The sequence below is a fragment of the Dipodomys ordii genome, unplaced genomic scaffold (genome assembly GCF_000151885.1).
Source record: "Dipodomys ordii isolate 6190 unplaced genomic scaffold, Dord_2.0 Scaffold158, whole genome shotgun sequence".
Classification (NCBI taxonomy): Eukaryota; Metazoa; Chordata; class Mammalia; order Rodentia; family Heteromyidae; genus Dipodomys; species Dipodomys ordii.
The window spans coordinates 2,830,803-2,839,521 of record NW_012267374.1 but is presented as its reverse complement, the minus strand read 5'-3'; positions in this window follow the sequence as shown (position 1 = coordinate 2,839,521).

The window sequence follows — 8,719 nt, the reverse complement described above, 5'->3', positions numbered from 1 at the left end:
CTGTACTCCAGGGGTTTAACAGTAAAGAAAGCCTGTTGCTTCTGCGTGTGCCATCCCTCAAAGTCTTAGTTTAATAAGAAGGAAACCTTTGGCTACACAATTTAGAGTCTAAGTACCCATAGAAAAATGCTATCAAGTGAGTAATGGCTTGGTAACCACAACTTTCATTGCTATGTGTCCGTCTAGTATCAGAGATGTCCATTTTTACAATAGCGATAGAATTAATGTAGAGCTATTTTGTAAGATGTGTTGTGTCCTGTGAGTTGTGTATCCGTGTTTACTCTGTGTTATTTCTGTCTAGGTTTAGCCAAACCAAAAGGGAGACTTTGCTGTGAAAACTGGAGCACAGCAACGCGTATGTGCCAGTGAGACAATTTTGGATAAAACACTATTTGCCCAGGAGAGAACTTTAGAAACCTTTGTAGTTCTTGAGATATCTCTATTTAAAATTGACACTGAAGGAATCATGGTGTTTTATTTATTTTTTTTTCTGTGAACACAAGAAGAATTTGAAGATGATATAAAGTCCTGAACTGAGTTCACTGACACTTCAAAAGTTACTAGTCCTGTGTTTTCATGAGAGGACATTATTATCTTCTAGACTATAGCTGTTCTGTGAGGGTAATCGATTATAATTAGAAAGGAAGGAAAAAAACATATTGACTTTTTTGACTGACATCTCTGACTTTCCTTAGTTGTTAGCTATTCCTGAACCTCTTAAGACAGCATGTGTCAGTCTTCATGTATATTGTTTTCACTGTGCAGTTGCTGTTTACTTGAAGAGTATTGCATTCCTATATTCCAGGTTATAAGTAGATTTCATGCCTGGGTGGCCAAACAACAGTCTTCATTCTGTTCTTAATTGCAAAGACATATTGTCTGGATCAGTAAAATTGTGCTTTGTGTGAATGTGACTGTAAATGTGTGTATGTGTGTATTTCTATCTTGTAACTGTTGCAGCAGTGTCATAAAGTGAAAAAACTGTGACCAAGTGTAAACTCTACCACTTGCTTAACTCTTGTACATGAATTCAGTTTTGAAAGTTGAGTTCTTCCAGAAATCTTGTTGAATAACAATTCTGACTATAGCCATTCAGACAATCTATTTCCCTAAGAGATCGGGTCAAGGATTACTAAGGACTTTAAGTATTACAGAAGACCAGTGTTTACCAAGGAATCACCAGTGGCAGGAATTCCAGTAAAGGTTGATATTTCCAGTGTCACGGTAGGGATATGAGAGTGCGTGGGTTTCTCAGAACCTAATATTGATCAAGTTCATGGAGATATAAACCATTAAAAGGAACATAGATCTAAAAGCTCAGTACAGAAGCCGTCTTCAATTGTGCATGCAGGTAGTTTGAATCCCAATTTAAGTAGCACTATGCACATCATGTTAAAGTAGGACTACCAGATCGTGGCCATGTGGCTAATGAGGCTGAATCAGACAGTGAGTGAGACAGAAAAGGGCAGGGAAGAGCAGCACACTTGGGATTGAGGCCTGGGTAACATATGCTGCTTCTGTGCTTTTCCCGGATGCCTCTGGTGACAGCCCAGCACCCAGCTTTGTCTACATGAGATGGGGATAGGAATACGTTTCTCCTCTGCTCACTTAGCAAGACATATCAAAGCATAAAGATGAGCATGGCCGAAGTGGCACTGTGGCTCAAGCAGTAGAGCACTCGCTTTGAGCTGAAGAGCTAAGGGACAGTGCCCAAGCCCAGAGTTCAAGTCCCATGACTGACAAAAAAACAAAGATGCGCATGGCATTGCTTGATTGCTTTTTATGCTCCAGCCTCATATTCCTTGGGGCATGAATACTCACAATTGGATCCCTTTTCCAACAATGAAAGAAACTATGTAAAAAGCCACTTGACCCTGACAAATTTTGCTTACAAACAGCCAGTCTCTACTTCTTACACAGGTAGAGCATGACTCTGGCTGGGCTCTGGGGCCTGAGTGGCAGGAAGTGAAATGGAAAAAAATCTACCTGGTGATTTCTACCTATCCCAGTATCCAGCCTGCTAGGGTGGTGCCCTTCTTGAGGTTGATGGCCAAGGTAGATAGTGACTTGTGGGTCAATCTGGAGTCTGCCTGCAGATTTTCTCACTTTACCTCTTGTGAAATGCAGATGAGGGCTTAGGGTGCTGCTGGAAGAGTGATATAATTGCCATGAAAGGGGAGACTGCATCAACCAAATCCTATCCAGGGTCTAGTCTCCATGTTTAGACTTGCCAGTCTTTGGTCCTGCATCATCCTGAATCTTAATCCACATCTCTGAGCTCACCAGGCAGTACCAACTCTCTTCTCACAGCTGTGAAGACTTGTTGAAGAGGAAATTCTTATTACAGATATAAAAATAATTCCAAGATTCCTTTTTGAAACTGTATTTGTGTGAATGCCATGTAGATTTTCTAGTGCATTGTGCTTTCAAACTTAAATCACATATAATAAATTAAGGGACAATGGGGCTGACAGCACTAAACATGGTGCTTATTGATATTCTAAGAAATATCTGTGAAATATCATCATGTATATGTTATACGACCTTCATTTAAAAACATTAAAATTACTTGGATTCATTTTGACATTTCTCATATCATTTCCTAACCCGAGTGACTAAAGTGGCCTCCCCAATGAATATCCTCATTAGAATTACTGTTCATTAGTATCATTCATTTGCTAGTTCCTTAATTAGATCCATTAATTTAAATATGATTTAAATTTAAGTATTTATAAGCTCTGGCATCAGACTTGTCATGCTTTCCTCTGAGGATGATGCGCGTCTCCTCACCAAGTCTTATACCATCACTTGTCGTTAGAAGGGGCCAAATCCTAACCTGCTCTACTGCTTCAGAATAATGATGATTCAGTCCTAGCTTAGAGTTGCATTTAGACCAGTAATGCTGTCTCCAAGAAGCTTCAGTTGGTCATTACATACTAAATATATGTAAAAGAAATACGAACTGGGGAGAGCTTGTAGAGATAAGTCTGCAATTGAGACAAGCTCCAAGCCTCTCTGGTGTTTTGCGTCAGGTTTATCTGGGATGAAATGTCAAAGAAGGTTGGTACGTTGCTAAGCCCACTCTGCAGGAAAGAGGCTCGTTCACCAGAGGAGAGTCAGGTCCCTCACGAATAGCACTCTAGTTCCTGTCCTGTTGATTCTTTCATGCCACTCCATCTCCATAAAAGAGACCACCAATATCATGTGCAAAATTAGATTCCTCATACTTTTAACTGTACATTTGTATGATATTAAACAATCTCCTAAATGCTGGGCAATGGCTATTCACAATTGTCTTGCACTGGCCTGATAAAATGTTAACAATGCCTATTGTAATATAGACAAAACATTCTATCTACTGGTTTGGGCTGAATGTATGTAAATAGGTCCTTTAAAAAGTCAGATGTGTAAGCAGTGGTTTACAAATCAGTGATTTTTCAGACAGGAGATTTTCTTTCCATTGCTGTGGTATCCTAAAACCTCTCTTCATGTAAACTTATGGACTAAGTCTCCTGGGGATCGGAGTCCCCAAGAAAGAAAGCTTTTTTCATGAAATAATAGGAATCGAGACACCAGATGATCTGGCTTCTTATTTCCAGTGTATCAAGTAGAAAACACAACTCTTTATTGTCTGTAAATCTAGTATTATTACTTTTCCTCTTAGAAGAATATTGTATTGTTAGATGTTTGTTGAGCCGGTAACATCTTTGCAACTGCTGTAATATCTTTGTTAGTAATGTGTATAATACTTTGTATACAAGTACTAGTAAGATTGTTACTAAATGTAGCTTCAGTCATTAACTTACTATAGCAAAGTAGTGCTTCTATAATATTTACGATGTATTAAGCTCACAGTATATTTTATTTTGTTGATGTAATTTAACTGTTATTTATTCAAGAGAAAACATCTCTCCATGTCTACTGTCCAAAGTTACCTGGAATCAAATAAACAGTCTAGATTATCATAAAGAATAGTTGCCTTTGAATTCTTTTATTTCACAGTCTGACAATGAAACACTTGGGATTTATATTCTAAAAGATGGTTGAACACTAATTTGTTCTCCCCAAAGCATTTATGACTTTGTTTAAAAAGTGTGGGGACAGACTGATTTAATGAATACTCATTTTCCAAGACAGAAAGCCATCATTTATATAATAGAACAAAAACAGCTGCACAGTATCACCTTATTAAAGATTTTAATGATTTTGCACTAAAACCAAGTTACAATATGTTAATTACATTGAGATTGAGCCCTAGAGTTTATAAACATATATTCTGAACCACAAGACATAAAAACTTCTCAACATAGTTTGTAAAAATTCACAATGTTTCTATCTAAGAATGAAAAATACAGTGCAGTTTAAATAGTTGTTTAAAACAAAATATGTTTACAGTTCATTTTTAAAAATAGGTCTTAAATTCCTCAAATGATAAGTATTTGAAAGTAGATAGTATTTGAAAGTAGAAAGAGAAAACCAGTTGCGGCATGCAGAAACTCCAATGTCCCCATGAATGATTCCAGAGGGAGAAATTATACCATCCTCTCTTGCACATTCTATAGTGAGATTTTCCTGGGTTGAAGGTGACTCATGAAGTTCTTAGCCCCATCTTGAATGATAGTGAGTGGATGCTTTAGATCATCATTGTTTCTCACCTCCTTGTCCCTGGAAGATTGATAAGGGGCATTGGGAATGGGTGCCCCTGGGTAGATTAGAAGGTGCCAAAAATGTGTGAGGGTGGAGCTCAGAAAAATCTCAAAAGCACTGATCACTGGGCTGCTGTGGTAACCACTTCAGAGGTGTCTGAGGTATCACTGTGACAAAACACTGGAGATAATCAATTTAAAAGAAGGAAATACTCATAAATTCAGAGATTTCAGTCCGTGGTTGCTTGGCTCTGTTGCTTTGGCTGGTGGTAACAAAGTTCACATTGGCAGAGATGCCTGTTTACTTCATGGCAGCTGAAATGCAAAAGAAGACAGGAAAGATCCAGGATCCCAGTAACCCCTTTAAGGACATACCCCCAGTGACCTCACTTTTTCCAATAAGTCCTCCCTATTGGGTGATGGGAGAAGCTTTTGGATGTAGAACCTTTCCCAGTCATGTCTCAGGCTCCTGCACTTTTAAGGGAGATTCAAAATACAAATTCTAACTGGGTTATGTCAAGTAAGGAAGCTGTGGGGTTTCAGGATACCTAGTTCCCCATAACATATGCAATGGGAAAGGGAAAGATAGGAGAGAACTGATAAATCAGAAGAGTAACTACAACATTACAATTCTAGTCTTAGATGAGGAGAAGTAAAGTATTTTATTGCCTTGCTTTGTACTATAGTGCATCATTTCATTGCTTTTGAACATAGGTAGTGAAATATCTGTAGAGCAAACAATTTTTCCTTAACATGAATGTAGGTGACTAATATAGCACTTTAGGTATTTATTTTAATAATAATATGCATTGTTTATTATCCTGGTCCATCTGAAATCAGTCGTATGTCCCTTACCTCATGAGAATGAGGAGAAATGTCAAAGATTCTCAACTTTGATGGGCAGAGGCAGTTATCATGCTGGAATGAACACTGGAGGAGGAATTATTAGCCCCAGATGTCTGGGTCACTCGTTTTCCAGTTGTTTGGACTCAAACAGCCACAAAACCTGATATTGTTTTTTGCTTGCAAAAATTCCAGCTCTGAAAATGTTGAGAAAATAGAAAATGTTTTCAAGAGTTTAATACTTGTGAAGGAACTACACAAATATAAAGGGCTAGAAATAATCCACATTTGAATTCTTCATTTTATCTTATTTAGTTGATGTCTACACCAGCTTGGAAGCTAATACTTAAGAATAAAACATCCTTTCAAAGTGGGAGAAATGATTTCATGAATATATTATTAACTGTGTGTTACAGAGGAGGAAAAGTGCTTAGTAAAGTCCCAGAACTAAGGGTAGAACCCAGGCCACTTGAACCACAAAGCCTATATTCTTTTTTTTTTTCTTTTGTATTGAGAAACAGAATGGGTCATCAAAAAATCATGGAGCTGCAAATAAAATTAAGTCTTCACATTAGATACTTAAGAGATGATTTGAACAGAAAAAGAATCAGCTATCACAATGGAAATTATTCTGAAAAGTGAGTAGAATATTATTTAGAGAATGGGTCTTATATATTCCAATATTGTAAAAATTATTAGAAGGTCTTCAGGGAGAAGGAAGATGAGTTTAGAACAAAATCTTGCAAAGGAGAATGTGAAATAAAGATTTAAACACTAAAATCCTTTTATTTAACTCTCACACTTAAGATATTATCAACAACATACTGAGTCCTGACAATTCCTAAAGAGAAATTTCATGAATGACATCAGCTGAATATGGATGGGAGGAATCTAGAGTATTCTAAGATACCTACACTAACTCTGAAACTGAAAAATGTTATAGGAAAGTAGATTTAAAAGACAGGTATACATGTGAAATCCCAGATACTAGGGAGGTGAATTAGGAATAAATTAGAGCTCACCTGGGGCCACTTAGCAACATCTTGTGTCAAAATAAAGCTAAAGAAGCCAGGAACTGGTGGCGGATGCCTGTAATCCTAGCTACTCAGGAGGCTGAGATCTGAGGATCATGGTTCAAAGCCAGCCTGGAAATTGCATGAGACCCTTATCCCCAATTAACCAGCCAAAGGCTGGAAGTAGAGATGTGGTTCTGTTAAGGCAGTGCAGATTAGCAGAGATCAATACCGCATTTTAAAGAGGATCAATGAGTTTATTGCAAGTGACCCAAATCAGGCTAGTGCCAGAAAGAAATTTGGATCCTGAAAGAGGAGAAACCCTTAGTTTTTTACAAGTTGGTTAACACAAAATAGGTATTAGTTAGACATGCAAAAGGTCAGGCAGCTGACATAAATTTCTGGCCAGAGAATCAATTCCTTTCTAGTCCATATTCTTATATACATTAATGATAGATCCATTCATTTACCCATCCATTCATTTACCCATCTATTCATGCATGCATGCACCACTTAAAGCTATGTATTCCATGAGTATTTATTGCAAACTGCCCAGATGCTAGCAAATTTAAAGATAAAAAATAGCCCCATACACTACAGAATGGCCTAGGATTTTATAGTATATTTCTATGTATGTAAGCTCAAAGCAGTGAAGTTATTTTGACCAAGTTCACAAGGACAATTAATTGTAAGTTGCATCTGCTGACCTGAGACCCAGAACTTGGAACTTTAAATTCTGAATTATTCCATCGCATCACATTGCAAGGAGCTATGAGGAGTGACTAGGTTCATGTCTCTAGCCAGATACTAATATTTTCTTTCCTTCATTTTCTAGACAATGACAGTTCAGAAACTTTATTAAATCTATCCTCGGTGTCAAAATAAATTTCTGATGTTTTTTAATTACTTGCTGATATGAATTGTCACTCACTTTGGGTAGCCGAAAGAGTGGCTGAGAAGAAATTTGAATTATAATCAAAGCCAGACACTGCAGGCACAGTCCTGGTTCTAACTACAGTGGGTGTTTCTTTCCAGTCTTATGGCCCTTTCCTGGGTGAAAGATTTCACTTCAATTTGCTTAATTAAAAAGACAGACTTACCTTTAAAAAAAAAAAACTTGTACAAAACATAACGCATCTGGAAAGTAACACTCTATAGTGATCAATGAAATGTAACTTGCTAAAACTGTGCCATGCAAATTAGCAACTGAGAACCTGCCTTGTTGTTGGCACAGATAACAGAATTTACCTTATCTATTTTGAGCTGCATCATTAGTTTTTTTGTTTTCTTGGGTCCAGACGTGAGGCCTGAACTCTGGGCCTGGGTGCTGTCCCTCAGCTCTTCAGCTCAAGGCTAGCACTCTACCACTTGAGCCACAGCGCCACTTCCGGCTTTTTTCTTTTTGCTTATGTGGTGCTGAGGAATCGAACCCAGGGCCTCATGCATGCAAGGCAAGCGCTCTACCACTGAGCCACCTTCCCAGCCCCCTGCATCATTATTTTTTACTCTTCTCACTGTGAAATATTATTACCCCCATTTGACAGTTGCCTGCTTGAGGTCAGACAGCTAGCTACTAAGTGTTAAATTTGCTCTGAACTGCTAGATTACTGAGTTGATATCCTTAAGTTCATTACCATATAGTTAGCTGTTCTGTGCATTTATCCTATTTAATTCAATATCTACCATAATAAATCATAAAATGACAAGATTAATAGGAAAAGACAAACACTTTCAACAGATAATCTCAATAAAGTACAACCAGTGCTAAAATGGAGAGGTCAATGGTGAACCCAGAAAGAAAACAATTAACTGACATAGGAAGAAAGGGTGATATTGGGCTGAATAGTGAAAACCAAAAGAGATCTAGCTTGGGGAAAAAAGGAAAAGGGAAATAAAATGATCAGGAGTGAAACAAGAATTGGATGAGGGAACAGGTGAGAGATATAAGAAAGTACAATACTCTGCTACTTTGCCAAAGTTTTGAATCAGCTTGAGTAATTTGGGAGTGGAGTCCATGGGATTCTTTAAATACAAGATCATGTCATCTGCAAAGAGGGAGAGTTTTACTTCTACTTTCCCTATTTGGATCCCCTTTATGTCTGAATCTTGTCTTATTGCTGTAGCTAGGCATTCTAATACTAGATTGAAGAGAAGTGGAGAGAGTGGACATCCTTGTCTTGTTCCTGAGTTAAGTACAATGCTGGCTGTCATATACAG